This window comes from Xyrauchen texanus, chromosome 31, assembly GCF_025860055.1.
Source record: "Xyrauchen texanus isolate HMW12.3.18 chromosome 31, RBS_HiC_50CHRs, whole genome shotgun sequence".
Lineage (NCBI taxonomy): Eukaryota > Metazoa > Chordata > Actinopteri > Cypriniformes > Catostomidae > Xyrauchen > Xyrauchen texanus.
The window spans coordinates 3,336,303-3,349,387 of record NC_068306.1 but is presented as its reverse complement, the minus strand read 5'-3'; the positions used below and the strand labels follow the sequence as shown (position 1 = coordinate 3,349,387).

General features: G+C 39.6%; 1 protein-coding gene and 1 pseudogene across 1 annotated transcript in view; both read right to left on the bottom strand.

Annotated features, from left to right (window-relative positions):
- LOC127624975 (zinc finger protein 665-like) overlaps positions 1-12,008 on the bottom strand; it is a 45,269-nt pseudogene extending 33,261 nt beyond the window's left edge.
- LOC127624944 (zinc finger protein 208-like) overlaps positions 1-13,085 on the bottom strand; it is a 114,194-nt gene that overhangs the window by 90,002 nt on the left and 11,107 nt on the right. The gene's annotated exons all lie outside the window — the stretch shown is intronic.

Here is a 13,085-nt window from a genome sequence, read left to right as displayed (position 1 = left end):
GCCATTTACCTTTGCGTCGTGTCTGCCCTGCTAACTTCTCCTACCTTCAGAAGTCTACTCCATCTAGCTGGGGTGTCCGTCTTGACACAATCAGGTTTGCACATTTGAACACTCGCTCTATAAACAACAAAGCGGCTTTTCTTTGTGACATTGTCTTGGACAAAAAACTGGACTTTTTCTGCCTTTGTGAAACGTGGCATCAGCCAAATGACTATTTCAATCTAAATATGTGTGCTCTGCCAGGCTACACTTATCTTGACCGGCCCCGCACCACCGGTAGAGGTGGCGGTCTTGCTGTCATTTACAGATCTGATGTTGCAGTAACTGAGGTTTCATTGCCGTGCTTTTCATCATTTGAATGTTTGGCCTTTAAGCTGAATGGTCTCTCATCAGTTATTGTGTTAAATATCTATCGTTCTACCAAACTTAACTCTGCATTTTATTCCTGAATTTACTGAGTGTTTGACCACTTGCCAGTGCACTCTGTCCAGTTATTCTTTTAACTGGTGATTTTAATATTCATGTTGACAATATGGCTTGCAATAATGCTGTGTGTTTCATGGATACACTAGAATGTTTTAACTTCACTCAGCATGTTAATTTTCCGACACACAAACACGGACATATATTAGATCTGGTTTGCACCTCAGGAGTACTTATTGAACAACTTGAGTGTACTGATGTATGTATAAGTGATCATAAGCTCCTCACGTTCAATCTAACTCCTCCTTCTTTGCAGACAGTGAAAGAACATGTTATCTGTTTTAGGAAAATCAGTGATATTGATCTTGATCTTCTTAGTCATACTATGGGTGATTTACCAGTTGCGGCCTCTATTGACCAGTATAATGCTGCTCTTACATCTATTCTGGATGAGTTTGCCCCTTTGAAAAAACGTGTTGTTTCTTTTAAGAGATCATCTCCTTGGTATACATCTGAGGTGCGCAAATTGAAGGCGATAGGCAGGCAGTTGGAACAGAAATATGAAAAATCTGGCCTAACAGTTCATAGATCAATGTTTGATCAGCATCAGATTGAGTATCACACAGCTCTCAAAGCTGCAAAAGCGGCATATTATTCTACTATTATTAGTAGTAACATCCCAAATCCCAGAGTTCTGTTTAGAACAGTTAATAATCTAATTAAATCTCCCAGTAACTTGAACTGTTCTACCATTGAGCAGTGTAATGCATTTCTCAATTATTTTTCATCTAAGATTGAGAATATTTATAACGCCATTGCCTGTGAGGATGCTTCTGAGTTTGTTAAGGTGCATTCTCCTAATCTCTCTGGTCTTGCTTTTTCAAGTTTCAATACTGTTGATTTTGATTTTATTTCTAAACTTGTTTTGTCAATGAATTCTACTACTTGCATACTTGATCCACTACCTACGACTGTTTTGAAAAACTGTCTGCCTGTCATTGTGCCCCACATCACTGCTATTGTAAATGCTTCACTCAATTCAGGGAATGTCTCTTCTGCTCTAAAAATGGCTGCAGTTACCCCAGTTCTTAAAAGGCCTGGGAGTGATATCACCGATATGTCAAATTATCGACCCATCTCTAATTTACCGTTCCTGGCAAAAGTGCTTGAGCGTGTAGTTGTTGGCCAACTTCATACTCATCTCAGTATGAATAGCCTACTTGAAAATGTTCAATCTGGGTTTAGATCTGGACATAGTATAGAGACTGCTCTGGTCAGGATCCTGAATGACCTCCTCGTTATAGCTGACTCTGGGGCTTGTGGCATTTTGGTTTTGTTAGATCTTAAGGCTGCATTCGACACCATATGTCACAGCATATTATTGGATAGATTGCATAGGTGGACCGGTCTGTCTGGAATTGTGTTAAATTGGTTTAGATCTTACCTATCAGATCGTTCCCAATTTGTCTACCTGGGTTCTAAAAGATCTCCGACTGTGCCTCTGTGTCAAGGTGTCCCTCAGGGGTCAGTTTTGGGTCCTGTTTTATTTAGTGTTTATATGCTGCCTCTTGGGCAGATCATTCGGAAGTATGGCCTGAGCTTTCATTGTTACGCAGATGACACCCAGATTTATATCAGTTCTTAGCCTGATCTTAATTCTTCCTCTTCAAAACTTTCTGACTGTTTGTTGGAAATTAAAGCGTGGATGAAACTCAACTTTCTCCAAAACTGAAATCTTATTAATTGGTACTCCAATTTATGTCAGTAAATGTAAGGATTTAAAAATTTCAGTAGACAATACCCAATTGTCCCCTTCTGGCCAGGTGCGTAATTTGGGTGTGATTTTTGATGCCCAGCTAACTTTTAACTCACATTTTTAAAAACATAACAAAGGTTGCTTTTTTCCATCTGAGGAACATTGCACGTATTAGACCATTTCTCTCTAGGCCTGATGCAGAGAAGCTAATCCATGCCTTCATTACATCAAGGCTTGATTATTGTAACTCTCTTTTTGCGGGTTTACCAGCAAATTCTATTAGGACGTTGCAATATATAAAGAACTCTGCCGCACGTTTTTTGACTCATACATCCTCACTCCATCACATTACACCTGTGCTCCAGCAACTGCATTGGCTTCCAGTTCAGCCATGTATTGATTACAAAATTCTGATTTTAACCTATAAAGCAGTACATGGGTTGGCTCCAGATTACATCCGTGATTTGGTTACTCCATCCATTCCCGTTCGCTCTCTCCGCTCTGCTGGCTCTCTCTCTCTGTGTCAGCCTCGTTGTAAATTAAAAACCATGGGGGGAAGGGCCTTTTCCTATAGAGATTGCTAAGACATGTGACCAACTGGGCGGCAACGTCATCAGAACGCAAAGAATTATGGGTATGTTTGGCCCGTTTACATAGACTGGCATCGCATAGCAGGCTAGTGGCATGAAAATAATAAAAAAAAATAGCGTGAAAAACAGAATATAATCCTACAAAATGCAGCGGGCTAAAGAAAACATTGCCGCCTAAAACACCATACCGCCTAAAACTACATCCTAATGCAAAGACTAGATATGACGAGAAAAAAAATGGAATCAAAGGACTGGATTCTTACGAGCATAGTGACTGGTCAGGGGAGGTCAACCTGAAAAGGCTGTGTTGTGGTGCTTTTGCAGACAGCCTGAATATTTGCAGACATGGTTGCCTGCGATAATCAGAACTGTCCTATACAGTGGTTCCATTTAGGTTGCGTGGGATTCAGCAGCGCACCAGCCAGAGAAGAGTTATGGCAATGCGATGCTTGTACATGTCTGTGACTTATCACCCACAACCTACCTCATACATTTCCAGTTATCTTTTCTATGGGCTCTTTATAAATGTCTTCATCTAAATGTATTTACATGTTAAATATGTAAAGAAACTGAAATTAAGTTTAAGTTATGTAATTGTGTATTGCATCCAAACTGATTTTGCACAATTCTTCCTTAATACAGATAAAGGAGGCAGAATTTCATTCAGTCTTTGTGTATTTTATTTACAGAGATGGCTAAAAATCATTACATGTGAGAAGTGACATTACAAAATCTTTTGGAAAAAAAAACAAAATAATAATTTACATATTAGATGTGAGCATGGTGTATAATTCTAACACGACGGCTTCACAACTTGGACACATATTGGTCAAAGCACAGCACACAATCACAATTTTATCCAGCAAAGTCTTATCCTCCCCCTCACAAGGCACCACATATCCCAGGCCCAGTCAGGATCACACTCCAACATTTCATAGGCAGGTTTGCCTGCAAACACAGTCACCAAATAAATTGCTATGTAGCCTAGATGTACAACATTTAAAACTGATTAACGTTACGCTTTAGTACATTGGTAACTTAAGCTCATTTTCTAGCCATTTCATGCTAGTTAACGGTTAACATTGGCCTAACGTCAAATCTAATGGTCTGGTTAAATCAAACAAAACACGCTGGTTATTTGCCCACAACATAACATTTACAATTACTCTCTGTAATTTAACTTTGTGAAAATGCTTTGAACACACCATCATGTGTGGTGGAGTGTTATCGTACTGCTGCTATCCATGCCATTCGTCGCACTTTTTGTCACCTCTGAATCATGGCTTGTACTATTATTTTTCCACGCTGGAAAACGATAAAAGGATTTTCCGTTCTTAAGCTTTATGCCACTTCTATCGTGAGAACGACTATTGCAGTTTATAACACAGCAGGTAGACGGCACCTTGAACACTGCGTTCTTCCCTCCATGCAATCAAGTCTGGCGCCTTCTGTTTGTGCCGCGGATTCCCAAAATGCTTTGCGTTCACCACTGGTAATACGTCACGATGACGTCACATTAGCAATCTCTATAACGCGCCTAAGTTATGGAACACACTACCCTCATCTATTAGGGATGCTGCTTCTGTGGATTGTTTTAAGAAACTTCTTAAAACACATCTTTTTAGTCAAGTTTTCAATTTATTGAAAAGTATTACATTTTTTTTATGTATTTTTTTCTTTTTTGATACTTCTATATTTTTATTCACATGTTTGATTATTTTGTTTTGTACATGCTGTAGCGCTTTGAGTCTGAGAAAGGCGCATTACAAATAAAATTTATTATTATATGTGCTTTGTGCCGCGACCCTGTACACAGGATAAGCGGTTGACGATGGATGGATGTGCTTTGTGTTCGGGTTTCATTTTCCTGAAATATTGTCTGATATTAGCACATAGCTAGCTTTATTCAACATATAATAGCCTTCACTGAAATAATTTACAAACAGCCGGATTTAACGAGCTCATTTGTCAGTAATGTAACATAATTTACCTCAGTTTGATTTCAACAACACATTACACAATAAAAACACTCAAATTCACAATGCTCCAGATGCTTAAATGATATATCTAATAACTTGTTTATCCAGTCACATACGGCGATAAAAAGCTTATTTACGATCATTAAAACACCAAAGAGAGAAAAAGTACATGCACATAAAACACACACACACACTTGAAACTATAAATCTCACAAATAATAATAAACAAACTGCACATGTACCGATTGAGAGCTCAAACTGTTCTTTCTTCGTGATAAATGGCGGTTTGCAAAACAACTTCTGGTGATTTTCTCGCCTCCTACTGGACTGGAGTGTTGATGCGTTTGGCGGGAAATAGTAACAGTATACGTCAAACTTTTATCCTAGCCTCACATTTCCATCAAATGTTTTCAAAGGGAACCTGTCAACCTCCAAAATGTCAAATAAAGCACTATAGAAGTTACATAATTATTCACTTCAATTCCCCTCAGCCAAAGCTCTTAAATGGACCACAATAACGGTGGCCTGTTATCTTCCCATCCTAAATCTTCTGCCACCTCCTTATTAGTTTCTGCTTTCCTCAATGGGAAGTTTGTCGATGACGGAATATGTCTAGTATTTCCACGAATACACCGAAGTATCTGGACAAACTGACAACTAGAATAACAAGGATCAGCAAATCTGTCATTGCAGCACATGGAGGATTTTTTGATGAGAAATATGTGAAATTGTTCAAGAAGTTCTGCACATTTATTTTCAAATTGTAATAGTAATTTTTCACATTATTAAAGTCCTGACTGCACATTATGATCAGTTGAATGCCACTTTGGTACATTATTCCAAACTTTTGGCCGCCAGTGTTGATGGCATCATCTTAGCACAGCCGCTAGAGGGTACTATTAGCTTGTGCTAACTGAGGCAGTCGATGCAGACAGTTTTAAATGCAGATTTATCATTGAAGGCTATTTTGCGATTACAATATTAATTAAAATCCAGAATGCTGCATTGCTGGATATCTTAAAAAAGCACTTTTATCTTAAAAAAGGATAAGGATAATAAAAATAACTTAATATAATAACAAAAAGTATAATTGCAATCTTTTCTATCACTCTTGAAAGTGTCGCCCCCCTTTGATTAAAGGAAAAAAAAAAGAAAAAAAAAAAAAAACTTGCAACGTGTACAATGATCACACTCATGCTCTCAAGAGAGCAACTCTGATAATGGAGCGTAAGTGGAAGAATAAAAAAAATTTAGGTATTTCGTGGTGCGTGGAAGGACCAGAACCAGATATTCCATCGCAGCACAATAGTTATGACTTCATGAATTTCTTTCCTGATAAAATTGAAATAATTAGAAGTAAAATTGGAAATATGCAATCAAATGTCACAGCACCTCAGCAAAACAGTGTCTCATAATTTTCCTCATGAGAACTTCAATCCTTTGCCGTCATTGGTCATGAAGAAAACGTATCAAGAATTCAAATGCCACAACATGTTTGTTAGATCCAATACCAAAAAACCTCTTAAAAGAGGTTGTAAAAGGGTTCAATGGGAAGGAGGCAAGAACTGGCTTGATAATATAAATAATATTTTAATGAATAACTTAAAAGACACAAACACACATGACGGACATGTCCGTAAACTATCTCTCTCTCGTCGCACCACCGTCTGCCATCGGCCTTTATCCCTCTCGGAGGCTTAATTAGCCTGATAAGGGACCGGGTGTGTATAATCACGACCCGGCCCTGCCACAGAGGTATTCCCTGTAATCTCAGAACCTCTTCTTAATATTATTAACTCACAATCCTTTGGGCATGTCTCAAGAAACTTTAAAATGGCAGTTATAAAACCGCATATTAAGAGATCACAACTTGATCCTGGAGAATTGGCTAATTACAGACCAATTTAAAATCCACCATTTATGTCAAAAATAGCAGAAAAACTAGTGTCCTCCCAATTATGTTAATTTCTACAGAGAAATGGAATATATGAACAGTTTCAGTCAGGATTTAGGCCCCATCTCATTACAGAGACTGCACTTATCAGAGTTACAAATAACTTGCTCTTATCTGATCGTGGCTGCATTTCTCTTCTAGTGCTTTTAGATCTTAGTGCTGCATTCGACACGATAGATCACGACATTCTCTTGAATAGGTTGGAGAATTATGGACTTGCATTAGCATGGTTTAGGTCCTATTTAGCAGACCGCTACCACTTTGTATGTGTAAACAAGGAATTTTCAAATCAAACAAAAGTTATGTAAGGAGTGCCACAGGAATCAGTTTTAGGATCTCTACTTTTCTCCTTATACATGCTTCCCCTGGGAGATATTATCAGGAATCATGGAATAAATTTCCACTGTTATGCAGACGATACCCAACTTTATATTTCTTCTAAAACCAACAAAATTCACAATTCTCCAAATTATGTATCAATGAAATCAAAGACTGGATAGCCAGAAATGTCCTTCTACTCAATTCTGATAAAACAGTGACACTAATTATTGGACCAAAAACCTCTAAATATAATATGACTCTCGATGGATGTACTGTTACGTCTTCTTCTACAGCAAGGAACATAGGTGTTATTTGATACCAATCTGTCATTTGAAATTCAAAAAAATTATTGAATTAATGTCTTCATGACCTCAAGACTATATTATTGTAATGCACTACTGGGAGGATGTACTGCAAGTTCAATAAAGTAACTTCATAGTTCAAAATGCAGCTGCGAGAGTGCTTACTAGAACCAAGAAATATGAAAATATAAGTCCAATTTTATTATCATTAAATTGGCTACCTTTTAAATGTTTTATTAATTTTAAAATTCCATTAACTACATTCAAAGCTTTGAATGGTCAAGCTCCAAAGTACTTAAGTGACCTTCTGACACGCTATATTCTGTCACATTCATTACAATCATGAAATTCTGGCTTATAATTCCAAGAATATCAAAATCCACAAAAGGAGGTAGATCCTTTTCATATTTGGCTCATAAACTATGGAATAGTCTCCCTAACACTGTTCGGGATTCAGACCCACTCAGTTTCAGCCTAGACTAAAGACTCATCTATTGCAGTGTCAAGTCAAGTGGATTTTATTGTCGTTCAACCATATACAGTTAGTACAGTACACAGCGAATCGAGACAACGTTCCTCCAGGACCATGGTGCTACATAAAACACAGAACCGTAGTGTCGAGCAGAGAGAAAGCCGCTGGAATTACCCCCATGTCGGGGGGCCACACCTCTGCAGGGAATCAACAACAGGCTGGCGATCTGAATGTGCTTTAGATGATGCAGCTCTTTTGGAAGAAATTTAATATTTGGGTTTATCTGTATTTCAAACTATTTACTCGATATCATTGGACATGAAGATGTTGTCTTCTCACTGTGACTACTTGGGCAAAACCTTTTTACATGAGTATATAGATTACTTGCTGCATTTAAACTTTTCCCACATCAAAAGCAGTGTTATGGTTTCTCTCCAGTATGAATTCTCTCGTGTGTTTTCAGGCTGTGTGACCGAGTGAAACTCTTTCCACAGAGTGAGCACTTGTAAGGTTTTTCTCCAGTATGAATTCTCTCATGTGTTTTCAGGTGTTGTGACTGAGTGAAACACTGTCCACAGTGTGAACACTTGTAAGGTTTTTCTCCAATATGAATTCTCTCATGTGTTTTCAGGTGTTGTGACTGAGTGAAACACTTTCCACAGTGTGAACACTTGTAAGGTTTTTCTCCAATATGAATTCTCTCGTGTGTTCTCAGGCTGTGTGACTGAGTGAAACACTTTCCACAGTGTGAACACTTGTAAGGTTTTTCTCCAATATGAATTATCTCATGTGTTTTCAGGCTGTGTGACCAAGGGAAACTCTTTCCACAGAGTGAGCACTTGTAAGGTTTTTCTCCAGTATGAATTCTCTCGTGTATTTTCAGGTGTTGTGACCAAGGGAAACTCTTTCCACAGAGTGAGCACTTGTAAGGTTTTTCTCCAGTATGAATTCTCTCATGTATTTTCAGTTGTTGTGACCAAGGGAAACTCTTTCCACAGTGTGAGCACTTGTAAGGTTTTTCTCCAGTATGAATTCTCTCATGTATTTTCAGTTGTTGTGACCAAGGGAAACACTTTCCACAGTGTGAACACTTGTAAGGTTTTTCTCCAGTATGAATTCTCTCATGTATTTTCAGGTGTTGTGACTGAGTGAAACACTTTCCACAGTGTGAACACTTATAAGGTTTTTCTCCCATATGAATTCTCTCGTGTGTTTTCAGGCTGTGTGACTGAGTGTAACTCTTTCCACAGAGTGAGCACTTGTAAGGTTTTTCTCCAATATGAATTCTCTCATGTGTTTTCAGGCTGCATGACTGAGTGAAACTCTTTCCACAGTGTGAACACTTGTAAGGTTTTTCTCCAATATGAATTCTCTCGTGTGTTTTCAGGTTGCATGACTGAGTGTAACTCTTTCCACAGAGTGAACACTTGTAAGGTTTTTCTCCAATATGAATTCTCTCGTGTGTTTTCTGTTGTTGTGAATAAGTGAAACTCTTTCCACAGAGTGAGCACTTGTAAGGTTTTTCTCCAGTATGAATTCTTTGGTGCTGTTTCAAGTCTCTCGCTTTAATAAAGGTCTTCCCACATTCAAAGCACATATGAACCCCAGCACCGGTATGTATTTTCTGGTGTTCTTTACAATAGGACTGGCATGAAAAACATTTTCCACAAAAAAAGCATTTGTAAGGCTTCTCATTTGTATGCGTTTTCAGATGTTTTTGTAGGTATGTTGCCAAAACAAATGTTTTACCGCACTTATCACATTTAAATGGTCTTTCTCCAGAGTGACGGCGAAGATGATGTGTGAGAATTTTTGTTTGTGCAAAACTTTTCCCACACTGATGGCACGTGTAAGGCCTCTCTCCTGTGTGAATTCTCATGTGTATATTAAGCTGGCTTTCACATGTGAAACTCTTTCCACACTGAGAGCAGGTGAAAGTGTTTTTGGCTGCTCTTCTTTGAGGCTTTTTTGGTGAGAAATTCTTCTTAGTCTTTGAGTTTCTCAAAGATTTTTCTCCAGGTATTAAATCATGACGTTTGTGATCCTGAAGTTCCTCCTCCACTTCATTCAGCTCTAGAGGTTCATCTTGCTCGTTCATCAGCTCTACAATGAGCACAAGAAATTGACAAATCAATTCAAAATGGAAAAAATATAAAAATAAATCTAAATAAACCCCAATTTAAGGGCAGAACACAACAAACATCCAGTATTTATAAGGGGTGGGAACTGCTTCCTGATTCGTTATAAAGATATTGAAATGCCGATTCAATATTAAGATTTTTTTAATTATTGTAAATTGATATATTAGCGGTGTTTGGTGGTCGACAGAAATGTTTTTTTTTATGGCCAATGCTGATATCTAGAGAGAAGGGGAGCCCGATAGGCTGATATAATTTACATTTACATTTATGCATTTGGCAGACGCTTTTATCCAAAGCGACTTACAGTGCACTTATTACAGGGACAACCCCCCCGGAGCAAACTGGAGTTAAGTGCCTTGCTCAAGGGCCCAACAGTGGCATCTTGGTGGTGCTGGGGCTTGAACCCCCGACCTTCTGGTCAGTAACCCTGAGCCTCAACCACTGAGCCACCACTGCCCCATCATATAATGATGAATATTTAGCATTTTGGTAGACAGCAGTTTATTCTGCTTTTAGTAATAAAATTGTATTTGCACATTTAAAAATGTTAATATAATAGAAAGAGGACAATAACAACAGTAATTAACAGTAATGGTACATTAACAATCACATTTTCTCACAAAACACAGAATCAAACTAATTGAACATACAGCGCACAATGAATGTTAACTTCATGCGCAAGAGAATGTGTTATCGCGGTAGTCTGCGAGAATGTATTATTGCGGCAGTCTTAAATAAGGTGTAATCGGGAGTGGATGTAAGGAAATAAATATATGACTTTCTGTGGAACTACATCGTGTCTCTGGCTATTTTCATGGTAGCAGAGGATGGTTTCCAACTACAGAGTACCGCCTAAGCTTGACGAAGCCCGACCATACGAGTGCTGGAAAAATGAAGTTAGTATTTGGAGACTTGTTACGGACTTGGACAAGAAGAAGCAGGCACTCACGGTGGTGCTGGGCCTCGAGGGGCGAGCCAGAGAGACCGCTTTGGAAATACCCGCGAACGATCTAAACAAAGACGATGGTATGGAAACCTTGCTAGCTAAGCTGGACGCGATATTCTTGAGAAGAAAAAGACTGCGCTTATGAAGCATACTCTCATTTCAACTCGATTTCCAAAGACAGCGCGGTGTCCTTGACGGACTACATCATAGACTTTGAGCAGAGATACAACTGCATGAAGAAGTACGACATGACCCTGCCTGACGCCGTGTTAGCGTTTAAAGGGTAACTAAACCCCTGCTCAGAGTCTGACTCCACCCACTAGCAATATCTGAAAAATGCTCAAAGTGGGCAGACCCCAGCGGGGATAGAGGGGACGAACCGAGGGCGGGGCTGAGCGGGGCGTGCACCTGTGACCCATAGTGACAGATTAATTGACAGCTGCTGTCAGACTCTAAAATGGAGAGTGACTGGAGTTACGCAAGTAGCTTTGCCACTGAGCGGTCTTTTGAAGTCGAGGACCTTTCTCCCCCACCTTCACCTGAAGTGGAGGAGGGTGAATTGTCTGTGGACACAGGGCCGGAGCCATATCAATTCGAGCCGCTGGCTCAAACTGCGGTTTTAACTCCCTGTTGAGCATCCGAGTGCGCATTCACCTTCACTCGCGTGCAGGGAAAACAAACGAAACGCTGTTCAGTGATGTTTATCTTTTTAGCAGGATTTTTATTTAGCAAGCTTCACTTGAACATAACATCAGTTAGCTGTTCTCTCAACTTAGAAGAATGTGACGTAAAGCGTAACGTCATCATGTACAAAACCGTATACCTCCAAATAAAACTATACAGTCAATACCGTAATACAATGTATAAGGGTGCAATACGTTTAAAACTCCCGCATCACGAACGCGCGTTTGTCGACCCCAGAGGATTAACTTTAGCCTAACCTTAAATTGTGATTCAAATATATATGATCACTCACCTCAAGACGCCGCTGAGGTGGTGGAGTCCATGCAGGAGGAGCAGAGTTTGGCACTGCGTCGCTTTTCAGCACGAGCTGTTTGGAGAAGCCCATTTCCACCTCCATTGCTTTGGTGAAGCAATCCCGCGTAAAATGCAGTTTGCACACTCCTCCAGCTGTAGGCGGGAACTCGCGGTCTTCCAGAACAAGGACGTGCATCCCCGGCGCCTAATTTCCAAGTCTGCTGGAAAGCTATACAGTCCAGCAGTGCTGTTGCAACCAGAAACACTACACCTACGTACCATCCTGACCACTGTACTAAATACAGATAATCTATGCTAACTTGAAGCTATCCTAACTGACGCAATGCTATGCTACTAACTAACTATGCTTCTAACAATACTACACTAACAAATATGCTAATTAACTACCTAGGCTACACGAAATAATCTAAATAACTATATAAATGCTATGCTAAATAGATACTAAAATACTCTATCCTGATCGTTTTCAATACTCGCAATTCCAACTCCTGATTCGCTACAGTGGTTTTGACGAAACGAGATGGTTTTTATACTGCCATGGGCGTGGTAGCTCGTACCAAGGGCGTGGTGAGTTGGAACCTGCTTACGTCAGCTGTCACCGCTTACGTCACAAAGTACCGCAAACAGCCAATAGGAAAATTCAACTGCAGTAGCCACCGTTCAACCTGAAGAGGGCAGCACTCAGACGTTTTTACACCATATATTGTAGAATTAAAACACTTTATACACATGTCAAAAAAATTACTTGAATCAATGACCAGTACTAATAAAGCCCCATTCTTACAGATAATTAACTAAAAAATGTTGGTTTAGGGTTTAGTTACCCTTTAAACTCCTGGACACAGCTTGTCTCGAGGAGAAGAGTAGGTAGCTAGCACTTACAGCGTGCAAGGATTTGACATTCGCATCCATGAAGTCAGCGTTAAAGCGGATTTTCGGAGGAAAAACCAGTGGAGCAAGCGGCGGCAGCGAGACTCAAGATGCGGCGTTTTTCACGGAGCAGAGGCCACCGTGCAAATTCAGATGGAACAACGGCCTGTCACAGAGCAGACAGCGGCAGTCACAGCAAGGTACAAACCCACTCGACAAATATGGTAAGAGAACAAAATGCGTCATTTGTCAGAGCACGTACCATTGGGCTAAAGACTGTCCTCATCGGAGAAATGAGGTAAAGCTAGCAGAAGATGAAAATGTGGAAGAGT